Below are 16,648 nucleotides of genomic sequence, written 5' to 3' on the forward strand. Positions count from 1 at the left end.
TTCATGAAGTAGACCCCTAGATGGAGTTAGGAGCAAAAGTTTATTGAGGAAGAAGGCATGAGAAAGTCAAAGAGACAAAGCAGAGTTGTGCAGGGGGAACAGAGGGGAAGAGGCATCACTTGCCCGGAGTCACTCAGCTAGGAAGTGGCAGAGCCAGGATTGAAACCCCACAAATTTGGCTGCAGAATCCAAGGCATGTAACCACTGTGCATACTGCCTGTGTCTTCTCCTGCTCTGATAGATGGTGCATTTTATTATCACTCAAATTAGAGCTTACATAATTATTTACTATGAGCCAAACACTCCACTAAGTGCTTTATAATATGCATTACCTATTTGTGAGGTAAGCGTTACTTTCTGTGTTTTACATATTTATTAGAAACCTGAGTCACAGTGAGCTTAAATAACATGCTCAGAATCATTCAGCAAATAAGTAGTAGAATCAGAATTCACACATGAAATTCATGCTTTCAACCCTGATGCCATGGGCCTTTACACTGCCATTGCCTTTGAGTTAGAGTAGAGTTTCATTCATCTTTGTAATCAAATAACCTAGCAAATTATAGGTATTGAGTAAAAATTTGCTAAATGAGTGAATGAATGAATAATGTGCTTTTCCAGAATTTCTGTCTGGAATTGTAGAATGTGGTCATTTTTTTAAAGGGCGCATTATCAAGACAATGCTATTCCCAATGCTCGTTTTCACTTTTTTTAAATATTAGCTATAGCTTTTATGCTGTGAATAAAATTTCTAGTAGTCAATGCATTAAGCACACACACTAGAAGAAGTTCAGGAACCTTAAAGATGCTATTTTAGTGAAAAGTAGTCAAAAAGCAGATGATTCTCAAACTTCTGTGCACACAGAAGTCATCGAGGAAGCTTATTAAAATGTAGATTACCAGGCCCCACCAACCACAGATTCTTATTCAATGTATTTGATAAGAAGCCTAGAAATCTGCATTTAGTAGTCATCTCCAGGTGAGTCCAGAGCAGATGGTTCATGGACAAACTCAAGTGGACCACTGGGGCTACTACCATCAGCTAATCAACCTCCACGTCAGGTATGAGAGTCCTAAAAAACATAACAGTAAAATTACAACTGGAATAAAACTGCTTGATATCCATTATTTCCTATAATGATTTTTTAGAACTATATGATGAGGCCTGAAACCCATACCATGACCCATATAGGTGCCAACTTAGTTTAATTGGATCAGGGTGGACAGAACACTTTCCAACTATTTAAAACTTTATACTGATTCTGGGGAGAAAAGCTAATGACTCATTTTTGTAATTTCAATGTGTTTGTGTCATCCCAGCAGGGTTTTATTTTTCCATCAATTGTATGTCCTTGAAATTAAGATCCCTTCAATTATAAGAATTACTCTTCTATTCAGTCTCACCGAGAAAGAAAAAGTCCCCAGATGGAGAACTCAATATAGGGCAAAAAGAGCTACACCGTCCGATGAGGGTAAAGGAGAAATAGGGCACAGTGCTTTAGTCTATGCTCCTCCGAGAGCAGATCCTAAGTCACACCTTTCGTGCAGGTGGCTTATTTGGGAAACGGCCCCAGGAAGCACTAGGGGAAATGAGGGAAGGGAAGGGAAGGGAACCAGTAAAGTATGGGTCGTGAGCCGGTTACACTGTGAACAAATGGACCCAGTCCCTCTGAAGACCAATTTGAAGACCAATGTAGAACACACCTCAGAATCAAGGGAAGCTGAGTGTTAGCCAATGACTCCCTTCCCTGGTTGGTTGAGGGCTGCCCTGGGGGGCGTTAGATCCCCAGCATTTTTTTAGTGAAGAGCAATTAGTAAGCAAATGTTCTCAGACTTTCATTGGCAAAGGACAGCTGGGCTGTTCTGTCCCGAGGTGAACAAGCTACCCTGGCACTGCCAGTGGAGAAGCAGAGAGATGCAGGCATTCAAGGGGACAAACTGTCGGAGGACACGGGGCTACTGTCTGGTGCAGCTGCAGGGGGACTCAGAGGTGGCCCAGGGGTGGTGGCCCAGGCACCAACTATAGCTGATCCAAAAAGCTAGGAGGCTTGGGTGTCTGACCTTTGGCATTGATGGAAGAAGGGTTAAAAAAATGTCTTTCTTAAAAAGTTGAATCACATGCTGATGCTAATTATACCGGTTTGTGCCCTGAATTCATATCCCAGTGCGGTCCGTAGAAATCGCAGCAGGACATTAAACTAATATGGGGTTGGTAACGCTGTCCAGTGACTAACAAGCAGATGCAAATCCTATCGAACCTGGCTTTAATCCAGGTTGATAGCAATTGTAGAGCCATTGATTATTCGATTCATCTCAACTTCTCTGATGTTAAAACGTGGGGAAAAAATGTATCTTTGAAACAGGGAAACACAGTAGTAACAATTTAGCCGCAAAACAGATACTGTCACTTTCCTGCCTAATAAAACCTTAAGGAGCACTCCTTTTCTGTCCCCTGACACACACACACACACACACGCACGCACGCACGCACACACACACACCACCAGCACCAGCACAGCACCACCTCCACATCTCTAATAGATGTCTCTTTATAATGGAGGACACTTACTGGTATATAAGAACCTGTCTTCTTTCTTCCTCCAAGGTTTACAGCCACACATATAATCAATATTCTATTGAAGGCAGCCAAATAGCAACCAATTAAATGCAACAGAACAGAAAGCTGAAATTTGAGGGTGGCCTTTAGAAATACTCTTACCATTTGCCCAAAGGAAACCATGGGGCAGGGGAAATGTTACTACCTCTAGCTGCGTTATTTTGAACTTTCAAAAAAATTATGTTACAAGCAAAAATGTCTGTATAGTTCTGTAAAAAGAAAGAAATCAAACTCCGTTGGTATCTCCCCTTTTAAAAAGCCAGGTCTTCAGGCTTTTTTATTTGACAGTCTCACATAGACGGGTCTATACTTTTTTTTTCTTTTTTTTTAAGAAAAGCATTGTGTCCTCAGATCAATAAATCAAAATTGGATTGCCTTCTCCTCAAAGGTGAATTGTATCTTGCTGAAGAGGTGATGTGACAGGATCTCTAGTTTGGTAAAATACATGAACAAAAAAAGGATTAAGATTTCTTTGCCTGAAAGGAAAAGTCTGGATGTTATTTTTTCTATTATGGGAGAGTTTCCTGAATTATCTCCTAGAACAAGAGATTAAGAGTCAAGAGATAAAGCAGGTGCAAGGCCCATTATTTAGTGCTGTCAGAGCCCATTCTCTTGCTGGAGGCGTTGTTTCCACACAGAGAATGAAAGCAGCTTGACAGCTGCAGGAGTATCTATGACAGTCTGAGAAAAGAGGCAGAAAGGCAGCCACACAGAGGGCTAGGGAATCCCTCGGTTGTCAAAATTCTGAAACAAGCAAGAGATTCATGACTGTGGGAGAGACCAGGGTGCCTATAGAGACATCAGTCAAGACAAAAGCAAAATTCAGCCATCAGAAGTCAATCAATCTACGAAGCAACGGGAGAGTTCAGATGTTCAGCACCCAGGGTCAAGCAGGAAGAGTACTGAGCGACCCAGTCATGTCAGCTCCCAGAGGCTGGTACTGCGGCACAAACCTGAAGAGCCCTGGAGCCCAGAGGGTGACATCATCACAGACCCAACCTCTGTTGACGGATCACCCACTTTACTGCTGAGCCCTCAGATCCTCTGGTGCTCAAGCAAGCCACGAAAATGTACTCTGCCTCATAGTTAGACGCTTTCCCATGGACTCCAAACCAAGCCATCATACACTTCTAACCACATAGTAGGAGGTTCAGAGTGACAGTAACCTGGTTTTCCAGATTAAAGAGGCCATGGCATGTACCCATCTTCAAAAGGAGAATGAAAGCCCCAAGCTTTGACTCTAAAATATCTGGCAGGGGAGTATGGTCTGTGCTACAGGGCCCTGCAGGTCCTGCAGAGGCGAGACCTTGGCATATCACCATTCCCACTGAGCCTGCTGCAGCTGACCACAGAAGTCCCTGGCGCTCGACAGGACTCACTCTCTTCATTGTGAATAGGTCTGTGTTCCTCTCCCTCCCCCAGGCCATCCTAAGGACATGGAAGACATTCTTCAAGTCCATTGCTTTCAAGTGGATTAGAGTTGACCAAGCAGACCTGTGAAAGAAGATTCTAGGCCATTCCCAAATTCCAGTCCCATTTCACCTGCCTCTGTAGGGCTCTCTCACCACTGTCACTAGATTGATGAAGTGGAAATAGCCCAGGAGTGAATTTGGAAGAATTTTCAGCCCCAACTTCATCACTAGATGGCCTGGGGCAGCCATGCCACTTTTCTGGGGCCCAGCGTCACACCTGTGAAGGGTTTTGTTGGACTGGAATATGGTCAAAGATCTTTTTTTATTTCTTGGGCAAAGCAGTCTGGTTCAGACAGCAAAAGACAAGATAGGCCTATTACCTAGGAGGGGAATAAAGCCCCTAGGTAGAGGGGGTTGGCAAACATAACAGCAATTTCTTGCAGGTAACTTAGAATTCTCTTTGGTAAAAGGCATCTGACTGAGTTTAATAGCAGTTTTAGTTACATGTTTAATGAATGTGGCCTAGACAGTCTTTTCTCGGGGGGTGTGTGTGTGTAAGTGTTTGCTCTGGCAGTGATAAACTCTCAGAAGGCATAAAAATGATTAAATACAAAGAAGTTCAAAGATTAAGATCCAGGCATCTGTGAAATGGGCTTTCTGAAGAAAAGCTAAATATAAAATGGGCTCTGCTTTAATGCCAGGTGTGTTTGAAAACTTCTCCTAGTAGGAAAAAAATCTATCATTTTTCTTTGAAGCTGAGAGAATTGGTATTGAGAGTCTAAGACTAGAAGTGGAATTTCCTTAACAGAACTGAATGCACTTACTTCCAGATCAGGGTCCTCTGATAGTTTGTCTTTCGGTGTTTCTGTAAATCTACTAGTTATTTATTGTGCAAATCTACTAGTTATACAGCTTTCTTCCTGGGTATTGATTTCTAGTACTTTGGTCATCACAAAGATGACCCACTAGATTTTATTAAATGTTCTGAATAAATTGTGCTATTTAGGAAAATATACCATGAGGGCAAAATCTAGTGGAAATAATTAAGGAATCTATAATTAAGAATGTATAGGACTAAATTATCCTTTGACTAAAGAGCTGTGTATGTAATCACGCAGGATTTCAACCCAAGCAGTCAGAGGCACCTTCTTTCAGGAGACTTAAGTGTGTGATGAAGTTTCTAAGAATCCAGCGTGGGTTATTTCCAGCAGCAAGTTTCCTTCCTTATGAAAGATACCACATAAAGAATCATTTGAAAGCCCAAAGCTACCCCACTGTGGCTCCTTACATAGTTAAAACCCTATTAGAGGAAAAGAATCAAGAGATTCCTGTGGGAAAAAAAACCTATCTCTGTGCTCACTAGGGCCCTGCTGTGTAGACTTATCTGGTCGCTGTAGAGAAATAAGAGCCACAAAGAGGGTGTGATGGTTGTGGGGGGGGGGGTGGCATTTGAGAGACACCCGGTTTGTATTGTTCCTGCTGGAAAGACCCTGATCTGAGACCAGCCCTGGCGGCCCCCGGCTGAGAAGGGCCTACTTGTAGCCTTCATTCCTGCCAGGCCCTGGAGGGTGTTGGGACTGCATTATGAGGCTGAATGAGAGTTAGATGCTTAATTGGGGCCTGGAAAAGGGAAAGAAAAGCCAGCCGTGTAGAATGTGATCGGAATCCAGCTCAGGTAAGCCAAGTGTGGCAACACCTGGGAAGGCTTCAGTGGTTGTGATCTTACATAAAGGAGGTGGAACTGCCTTTTAGAGTTCCATGGGGGCAGCACAACCAGCAAAGGGAGATGAGGAGTAAAACAGGTCAGGCCTAAGGTGGTCCAGTTGAAGATGTAAGAAACTGAGTCCTCCAGATCTTTGACACACAGGAGATATTTCTACCTATCCCAATGCCTGGCAAGGATGCAAAACATTTGAAACTGACTCCTCTAACCAGCTCCAACTTAAATGTCATTTCCTTGTTCTCCAAGATTTTTCTTCACCAGCCCTCAAAAAAGGTGACTCACTCTCCACTGGGCCTCCAGAGTTCCTAGTTCATACCATAACACGTGGCTTGTGGGTGGTCCATGTTCTCAATCTCAACCCCCCCCCCCCACCCCCGTCTCAGCTAGCTTGTGAAGTCCAGGAAGACATCAGTATGCCTCATCCATTTTTATCTCAGCATGTAGTAGACACTGAAGTATCTGGTGGATATGTTTTGGGGGTTTTCTTCCCAAATATTGGGTCTCTATAGCCTGGCTATTCTGACAATAACTAGTGATGAATTTCCAAACCATTCTCAAAGTGGCTGTATGCAGGCACATCGTCCGGTTAAACATAAAAGGAAAAGGTATATGCATATGTCTGGATTTCATGCCCACCTTCGGCTACCGCCACTGCCTTTTATCTACTAAAGACAGCTTCTGATTTTTTTTTTTTTTTTGCGGTATGTGGGCCTCTCACTGCTGTGGCCTCTCCCGTTGCGGAGCACAGGCTCCGGACGCGCAGGCTCCGCGGCACGTGGGATCTTCCCGGACCGGGGCACGAACACGTGTCCCCTGCATCGGCAGGCGGATTCTCAACCACTGCACCACCAGGGAAGCCCTGATTTTGATTAGGGTAGAAATTCCCGATTAATACATGAAGAGGTGTGTTGCCATGGAAGGGGTGTCTTGCAGAAACATGCAGATTTTCCACCAGTATGATCCTGTCATCTTAGTCATTCATTTTTTTTAATTAATTTTTTTTGGAGTATAGTTGATTAACAATGCTGTGTTAGTTTCTGAGGTACAGCAAAGTGACTCAGCTATACATATACATATATCCACTCTTTTTTAGATTCTTTTCCCATGTAGGTCATTACACAGCATTGTGTAGAGTTCCGTGTGCTAAATAGTAGGTTCTTGTTAGTTAGCTGTTTTATAAATAGTAGTGTGTATATGTCAATCATAGTCTCCCAGTTTATCCCTCCCGCCACCCTTTCCCCCTTGGTAACCATAAGTTTGTTTTCTACATCTGTGACTCTATTTCTGTTTTGTAAATAAGTTAATTTGTACCATTTTTTTAGATTCCACATGTAAGTGATATCATATATTTGTCTTTCTCTGTCTGACTTACTTCACTTCATATGACAGTCTCTAAGTCCATCCATGTCACTGCAAGTGGCATTATTTCATTCTTTTTTATGGCTGAGCAATTTTCCACTGTATATACATACCACTTCTTTATCCATTCATCCTTTGATGGACATTTAGGTTGCTTCCATGTCTCAGCTATTGTAAATTGTGCTGCAGTGGACATTGGGGTGCATGTATCTTTTCGAATTATGGTTTTCTCCAGATATATGCCCAGGAGTGTGATTGCTGGATCATATGGTAGCTCTATTTTTAGTTTTTATGGAACCTCCATACTGTTCTCAATAGTGGCCACACCAATTTACATTCCCACCAACAGTGTAGGAGGGTTCCCTTTTCTCCACACCCTCCCCAGCATTTACTGTTTGTAGATTTTTTGATGATGGCCATTCTGACCAGTGTGAGGTGATAACCTCATTGTAGTTTTGATTTGCATATCTCTAATAATTAGTGACGTTGAGCATCTTTTCATGTGCTTTTTGGCCATCTGTATATCTTCTTTGGAGAAACTTCTATTTAGGTCTTCTGCCCTTTTTTTTTTTTTTTTTTTTTTTTTTTGCACTATGCGGGCCTCTCACTGTTGTGGCCTCTCCCATTGTGGAGCACAGGCTCCAGACGCGCAGGCTCAGCGGCCATGGCTCACGGGCCCAGCCGCTTCACGGCATGTGGGATCCTCCCGGACTGGGGCACGAACCTGTGTCCCCTGCATCGGCAGGCGGACTCTCAACCACTGCGCCACCAGGGAAGCCCCTTCTGCCCATTTTTTGATTGAGTTGTTTGTTTTTTTGATATTGAGCTGCATGAGCTGTTTGTATACTTTGGAGATTAATCCCTTGTTGGTTGCTTCATTTGAAAATATTTTCTCCCATTCTGTGGGTCGTCTTTTTGTTTTGTTTATGGTTTCCTTTGCTGTACAAAAGCTTTTAAGTTTCATTAGGTCCCATTTGTTTATTGCTTTTATTTTCATTACTCTAGGAGGTAGATTGTAAAAAGATCTTGCTGCAATTTACACCAGAGGGTGTTTTGCCTATGTTTTCCTATAAGAGTTTTATAGTATCTGGTCTTACATTTAGGTCTTTACTCCATTTTGAGTTTATTTTTGTTCATGGTGTTAGAGAATGTTCTAATTTCATTCTTTTACATGTAGCTGTCCAGTTTTCCCAGCACCACTTATTGAAGAGACTGTCTTTTCTCCACTGTATATTCTTGCCTTCTTTGTCATAGATTACATGACCATGGTGCATGGGTTTATCTCTGGACTTTCTGTCCTGTTCCATTGAGCTATATCTGTTTTTGTGCCAGTACCATACTGTTTTGATTACTGTAGCTTTGTAATATAGTCTGAAGTCAGGGACCCTGATACCCCCAGCTCTGTTTTGCTTTCTCAAGTTTGCTTTGGCTATTCAAGGTCTTTTGTATTTCCTTAAGAACTGTAATTTTTTCTTCTAATTCTATGAAAAATGCTATTGGTAATTAGATGGGGATTGCATTGAATCTGTAGATTACTTTGGATAATATTGTCATTTTGGCAATATTGATTCTTCCAATCCAAGAACATGGTATATCTCTCCATCTGTTTGTGTCATCTTTGATTTCTTTCATCAGTATCTTATAGTTTTCTGAGTACAGGTCTTTTGCCTCCTTAGGTAGGTTTATTCCTAGGTATTTTATCCTTTTGATGTGATAGTAGACGGGATTGTTTCCTTAATTTCTCTGTCTGATCTTCCACTGTTAGTGTATAGTAATGCAAGAGATTTCTGTGTATTAATTTTGTAATTCATTGATGAGCTCTAGTAGTTTTCTGGTAGCATCTTTAGGATTTTCTATGTATAGTATCATGTCATCTACAAACAATGACAATTCTACTTCTTCTTTTCCAATTTGGATTCATTTTATTTCGTTTTCTTCTCTGATTGCTGTGGCTAGGACTTCCAAAACTATGTTGAAAAACTTCCAAAACTAAGTGGCAAGAGTGGACATCCTTGTCTTCTTCCTGATTTTAGAGGAAATGCTTTCAGTTTTTCACCATTGAGAATAGTCATTCCTTTTTGACTTTGGAGAGGGAGCCAAGGGCATGTGTCTACAAGTGATGACCACCAGTAGGATGGTCAAGGAGCAGCTTTAGGATTGAGGTTCTTTGGGAGAAAATAGATTAGATGAGGGGCAGATGGCTTACAATTGTACTTTTGTCCCGAAGAAATAGGAACTAATTGTAAATCAAGTATACCCATCTGCTCAGGCTGCCATAAAAAAAATACCATAGACTGGGCGGCTTAAACAACAGAAGTCTATTTTCTCACAGCTCTGGAGGCTGAGAAGTCCAAATCAAGGTGCTGGCTGATTTGGTTTATGGCAGAATCTCTCTTCCTGGCCTATAGGTGGCCCCCTTCTCACTGTGTCCTCATATGGCAAAGGGAGAGAGAGAGAGCTCTCTTCTTATAAAGCCACAGTCCTATCAGATTAGGGCCTCACTATTGTGACCTCATTTAATTTTAATTACCTCCATGAAGGCCCTATTTCCAAATACAGTCACATTGCCACTTGGGGCTTCAACATATGAATCTTGTGGCAGGGGTGGGGGGGGCAGGGTCACAAATATTTGGTCCATAACCTCAAGTCTGATCAGAACTATCCTTTGATAAATATTCCTAAAACCAGCTGTTGACAAAGGCCAAGTATGTGAGACACCCGGAGTGAATACCCCATCCCACAAATCAAAGGAGTCTGCACATCTGGTCTTGGGTTTAAGCTAGTGATATGAAGTCACATTTCAAATCTCACTCACCCAAACATAATGATACGAAAGCAGATAAGTAAAACAAGCAAACGAACAACACAAATAAAAACAGTAATTAAAAGAACAAGCTGGGCTTTCCTGGTGGCGCAGCGGTTGAGAGTCCGCCTGCCGATGCAGGGGATGCGGGTTCTTGCCCCGGTCCGGGGGGATCCCACATGCTGTGGAGCAGCTGGGCCCGTGAGCCATGGCTGCTGAGCCTGCGCGTCTGGAGCCTGTGCTCCGCAACAGGAGAGGCCACAACAGTGAGAGGCCCGCTTACCGCAAAAAAAAAAAAGAACGAGCTGGTAGCCATGGCAAAAGGAAGGCGTGAGCCTGGTGTCACCCCCAACCTACTCCCTAGCTCGACCAGGCTCTGAAATAATCCTGAATAGGGTCTTACTAGCTACCATTTACTTTCCCAACTGGGAGAAGAGCAGGCCAGGGAAATTTCCACAAGTACATGAAGCCAGCCATGAACACCTTTATTCTGCCTTGCCCCAAAGAGACAGGAAAATAAGCTGTGATTCTCCATTTCAATATCTCTTGCTGGGAGGAAAATGGAAAAGGAAAGGCAGACCAATAACAAATTCCTGGATCTAATTACCTCTAGGGAAAAAAAACAATAGGAATTTCACCAAATAGAGGGCAAAAGGGAAAATAAATAAGGCAAGATCTTGGGGGTGAGCAGGAAGCAGAGGAGGAGGTGCTGGAAAGTCCCAGATGAAGCCCCCTTGAAAGAGGAGCCCCCTTCATTCCCTGAGGGGTCTGTGTAGGGTTTGCATAGGGTTTATCACCTTCTGCTTTGGAGGCTGAGAGAGAAAACAGCAAAGAGAATAGCGAAGCCCAAGCTGACTTTTTTGCTCTTAGAGCAAAAACGAGTTGCAAGGCTCACGTTGAATTGAAAAAAACTATCCAACCCCAAGGATAGCCCCCACTGTGACAGGCAACAGTACCGACAAAGTGGTGGCCTGGGCTGGGCATGGGACACACTTGCTGAGGAATCCAGCACAATGAATGTGGTTGACGCTGTGACCACTTTACCCCCCCAAAGAAAACGCTTCCACAGACAATGTGCGAAAGGAGTAGCTTGCTAATGTGTGTGTCACATGCTCACCCTGTAGTAATGACCTTATTGACTTTTATGTAGTCTTCATAAATTAAGAAAATTAACCCTCTGTCAAACACGTTGCAGATATTTTCTCCTGGATTGCCTTCTTTTGATTTTCTTTAAGATACATTAAATCAATTTTATTATGCTTTCTTCTAAAATCTTTAGATATTGTTTTTTAAGTGACCTATATGGGAAAAGAATCTAAAAGAGGGTGAATATACGTTGCTGTGTGGTAGAAACTAACACAACGTTTTTAAATCAACTATACTCCAATAAAATTTTTTTAAAAACTCAAAAAAAATTCAGTAAGAAAAAAATGAGCAATCAAATAGAAAAATTGGTAAAATATTAAAATAAATGACAGAAGAGAGGAAGGGAGGGAGGAAGGAAGGGAGGAAAGATATTAGGAAGGAAGTGAGGAAGGAAGGAAGGAGGAATCTCAACACCCTGCATGTTAAGAGGTAATAATAAAAGAAAAATACACTGTAGAACAGTATTAGTGCTCTATTCTCTGAGATTTATTAATCCAGCTAAGCCAGTCTTCTACTCCATTCAGTTCTTTTCATTAAGGTTTATACGTAGCACGGACTCAATATATATGCTGGCTGGCTGGATGAATGAATGAATAATACCAAAGAGGAGGAAAAATGTGATAAATTCTTGAATGATACGGAGAAGTGATTCAGCTAAGTTTTTATGCTTAAATATCCTTGATTAAGAGACATCAAGAAGTAGATATTAAATTTTTTTCTCTCAGCCAAAAAATATTAATCAAGCGTTTATTATAGTCAATCCTTATCTCTTTTGATCCTCAAATGTTGTGAGGGAGATATCATTACCTCCATGTATAAGTGACAAAACTGAAACTCTGAATGTGAACGAGACCTATCCAAGATCGCACAAATAGAGATGCCAGAGCTTAGATTTGAAACCGGCTGTGTCCAACTCCAGAGAGCTACACTCCATCCCCTTTCACTGATGTTGAGCTTCCCACAAAGGTGGCCAGAAATGGACAGTCCTGAGGTTCAGTATCTGTCATGAGTAACAGAAAAGGGAGTTACAAAAAGCAAAACAAAGGCGTATTCAAAGGAGAGAAGGAATTTGTAGAGGCTGGACTTGTGGTTTGTTGTGTGTCATTTGTTGTAGAGAAGGTGGGTAGTAATCTTTGTTAAATGCTGTCTGGTCTATTTTGCCTCCCTTCACTTTGGATGAGTTTTCCTAGGAGTAGTGTTTATCCTTTGCACCCTTACATATTATCACAAAACACCTGGATAAGAAACCTGGTTGCTACTGAAGCAGCTATGTAAATGCATAAGCCCATGCCATTACCAAGGATTGGAATTTTTTTCTTGAGGTTAAATATATTTAGTTTATCGCTGTTGGAACCACATCACTAAGAGGAGTCGCATCACTGACTTTTACAATCATTTTACATAGTGTTCGTGCCTTGATTGTAAAGAGCAGTTTGTGGGGAAGTATAACAATACAAAGACTCAACTTCTCTTCAAGTCCTGTCTTCTCACTGACACTCTGTTCTTGCTCCGTAAGTTGGTCTTTGATCTCCTTTAGTTTTACTTGCACTTGGATTCTACACCTAGAAAGTGAGCTTGGCACTCTAGGATAAAGTAAGGTCTAATGGAGCTCATCTCCCCTAGCAATCAGTTGCTTAAAAAGAACATAAATTGATGTTTATGCATGTGGAATAATGGCTTTTCTCCATTTGAGCTTGGAAGTTAAATATATGTGACAAACGCCTTAAACTCTGCGACCAGTTTTCTTCCATTTTAGTACCAGTGTGAAGGCAACAGAGTTTAGCCTGTTAAGGGACGTCTCATCTGTATACATCAACTTGGCATTTCTCAAAATTTCATACAGATACCATTTGTTGCCCTGAAACCACACTCCTTCTCGGATGGGGCTCCAACCCAGCCAAAAGTCAGACTGGAACTTGAACCCAGGATCCCTGACTAGGAGGGGACTCAAACGCATTGTCTTTTCATTGAAACCGCTCACCTGGTGTCAGGACTTACTGAAGCTCATGTTCCTTAGTCTCGATGCAGAAAGAATTCAGCGTGAGGCAAAGTGATAGGCAAAGAATGAGTTTATTAGCATAGGACACTTGTGAGAGATGTAAGCGGGCAGGCAAGGGAGTGCAGCCCTGAGAACAAAGAGGGCTACATTTTTATAATCAGAGGGGAGGTGGGGGAAGACCACCTTCTCCCTCATTTTTGGGGAGATGTCAAGGTTTACATCATTAGTGCCTCCTTTGACCCTATGTGGTCTGACCGGGATTGTCATTGAGCTATTTTAATCATATGTATATTAGCAAAAGGGTGATGACATATACTAAAATATGGCAATTCATCTCAGGTTTCAGTATAATGTCCCCTTTCACCTAGTTCCTTTCCCCTTTCACTTATATTTGTGTCTTGACTACATGCAGAAATGCAACTCTTCAAGGACCATTTACTCCCTGACTTCATGTAACAAGATTCAGACCCCATATCTATTGTCTTGTATTTTTAACTATCAGGATTTGTGGCTTGAGAGTGCCTTGCACTTGAATGTGCTTGGTCTTCCTTCAAGGTAGTGTAGATTGTTGCTAGGTTACTAGATTCTTTTCTTGAGTGGTCATTAGCTTACAATAGTCTCCCAAACTCCCTTAAAATTCCCTCTGTCTTTAAACCCCTAGTGGGATTTTTCAACTAACTATTTAAGTATCCTACTCTATCCCTATCAGCTCTATAGATGATTTTAGGTGATATCAAAATTAACATATTTATTATTTATTCACACATATTTATTATCATGTGTGAAAAGAGTAGGCACAAATTAAGCTCACAGTTTTATAGCTGTGATTGCTATGGGACAAAATTAAGAAGCAATGTTAGGCCTGAGTCAATTAAAAACATTATTAGTTGTCACCACAGTAATGCTGCGTAACAAGCCATCTTCAATTTCAGAGGCTTAGAACAACGATCATCCATTCTTTTGTTTAGAGAGGATCAACCACATCTAGTCTGGGCCAGGAAGGATGTCAGGCTGTGAATTGAGTTCAGGTCTTATCCTCCTTAGATCAGCTGCTCCCTAAAGCATGTTCTTCTTGGGGCAAAAGGCAGGAGCACAAGAGGGCAAACCCCAACTGTACAAATGCATTTCAAGCCTCTGTTTGACTCACTTTTGCTAATATTCCATGAGCCAAAGCAAATTCCATGACCAAGCCCAATGTCAGGGAACAGTCAAGTCAACTCCTGTAGGGGTGGAAGACAGGAAGTGAGCCTTTTGAAACAATTGCCTAATCCATTACATTAATAATAAAGTTGGAACACAGATATGGCAAAAGTCAAGATGGTTCAAGAATGCTTGCTTTGGTTCAACACACTTTAATTCAATACAATTGAATCCAGACAGGCCCTGCTTTCTATAGCTGTCATGATACCTATGCAACTACACATTCTGAGAAATAATTATTTGTAATTCTATTTGTTGCATGGAGTTTGTCAACACAAATCTCAAAAGAAAAACTTGGAGAATCTTCTAACTTCTCTCCATGTTTATGTATTTTAAAATCTGGTTAATTGTATTCTATATGCATTTCAGTATCTTTTCTTTGTGATGAGACTTGCTTCATTTTATTATTTTTTATGTAATGCAACTAACCTACAAAAGGTTATCATAATCAAGGCTTTGAAGAGGACAGTTGAGGTTGGTAATTGAAAATGAAAATGGTACTGTCTGTCCCAGACTCTTTCTATTTCAGCATCTTTTATCTCCTGCTAGGAGCCCTGAAATGTACCTCATTTGTGTTCCAAGCAGCAGCAATCAAAATGAGGGAAGGACAGGCAAACTGAAATAAATAGGCTGTAGAGGCAATTTTTGTTTTGATCAGATTCTATTGTCTGTGTGAAATGGCATCATTTCTCTGGGGCACTGAGATGCATTGCCCAGCAGGGGAGAAACCGTTAGGATAGTAACAGTTCCACACACATCAGAGTAATAAGTATCTGTCGTTCTTCTCTCCCTCTTTCCAAATACACCACACACACACACACACACTTGCACATGCATACACATATACACATGCATATTCACATAAGCACGCCATTGCACACATACATAGTCATATATTCATACCACATGCGCATGTATCATGCACACTCATGATATTAAATGAATAATGTCTACCAAACATACTATTAGGGTCTTGAAAAGCAGATCTAAGAGACCTCTGCTCAAGAACATGGCAATATATAGAGCTACAACTATGATTTCTCTTTTCATCTCTGTCATGGATCTCAAAACCTGCCATTACATCTCATGCTAATCTGTGCCAATATGGTGGCATAACCTGAGATTTCTCAAACAATGTACTATATTTTAAAATAATGAGGTTGAAAAGACAAAACGTAAGGCAAACAACTTAAATATTTACTGTCTGAGTTGCCTTTTGGGTTTTGCTTTCTTCAACTTCTTTTTTCCTCTCTCGCCCAGCTCTTAAAAGTGTTTTGTATGCTCCTTCATTTTCATTGAGCATTATTATATTGACTAGCATCCTGTCTATTAGCTAGAAAGTTCTCTGAGATGTCAGAGCGGTATCTCTATAGTAATATCACCAGGGTTATTACCATTGAGAGTAATGACTTTGAAAGAGATTTCCTGGAAGAATCAGCTACAGGTACCCTAGATCCCATCACAAACAATGACGCCAAGGAGAAAGTCAAAGAAGTACTGATTAAATCGTGTTAGGTCAATTAACTTTCCTTCCATAGTAATCATCTTATGAAATATAACAATTATGTTGTATTTTAATAAGTTCTGATGGTGTCCAAGGAGTTAGAACATTTTATAGTTATTTTTATAGTGAAAAAGCTGAGGCTTTTAAATACTGTGAGATTTGGTAAAAGTCATTGAAGAAATTAAGTGACCAGCCAGGATATTCTCTTTTATGACATGTCTGTGTCTTGCCCATTTTCTGTTGGGTTCCTTGTCTTTTCTATGTTATATTGTTTTCTTTATGTATTAGTACAAGAGTCCTTTGTAAGTGAGATACATATTATATATATGTGTGTTTGTGTGTATATATACATATATATATATATATATATGTACACACACACAAATGGCAAATATCTTCTACTCTGGTTTACTTTGCACTCTCTTAATGGTGTGTTTCGATAAAATAATGATGCTAATTTAAATGTTTTCCATATTATTAGTCTTTTGCCTAATGGTCAGTGCTTTGTAACTGTGTAAGAAATTTTTGCCTCATGATATAAAGGTCTTTTTCCATGTTACCTTTCAAATTTAGTTCTATAAGCTACCTGGTATTTATATTTTCATATAGTGAAAATCCTTCAGTGTAGGTCTACTGTTTTTCCCCCTGAACAAATTCTGTTTTTTCCCTGAAATTTTTTTATTTCAAATTGGAAGTTTGAAAGAAGATTTTGCTAGGTATGAAATTTTACGTTAGTGATATTTTCTTTAAGTGCTTTGAAGATATCATTACATTGTCTCTGGATTCCATGATTTTTATTGAGATGTCATCTATAATTCCTATTGTTGCTATTTTGAAGTTAATGGGTCTTTACTCCTAAATATATATTTTTTCTTTAACCTTGAT

The 16,648-nt window shown here is 40.7% G+C and overlaps 1 protein-coding gene across 1 annotated transcript in view; it reads left to right on the plus strand.

The window, feature by feature from the left end:
- MACROD2 (mono-ADP ribosylhydrolase 2) overlaps positions 1-16,648 on the plus strand; it is a gene marked incomplete at its 3' end in the record, with an annotated part of 1,984,281 nt that overhangs the window by 1,944,489 nt on the left and 23,144 nt on the right.

The sequence above is a fragment of the Stenella coeruleoalba genome, assembly GCF_951394435.1.
Source record: "Stenella coeruleoalba genome assembly, chromosome: 15".
NCBI classification, from domain to species: domain Eukaryota; kingdom Metazoa; phylum Chordata; class Mammalia; order Artiodactyla; family Delphinidae; genus Stenella; species Stenella coeruleoalba.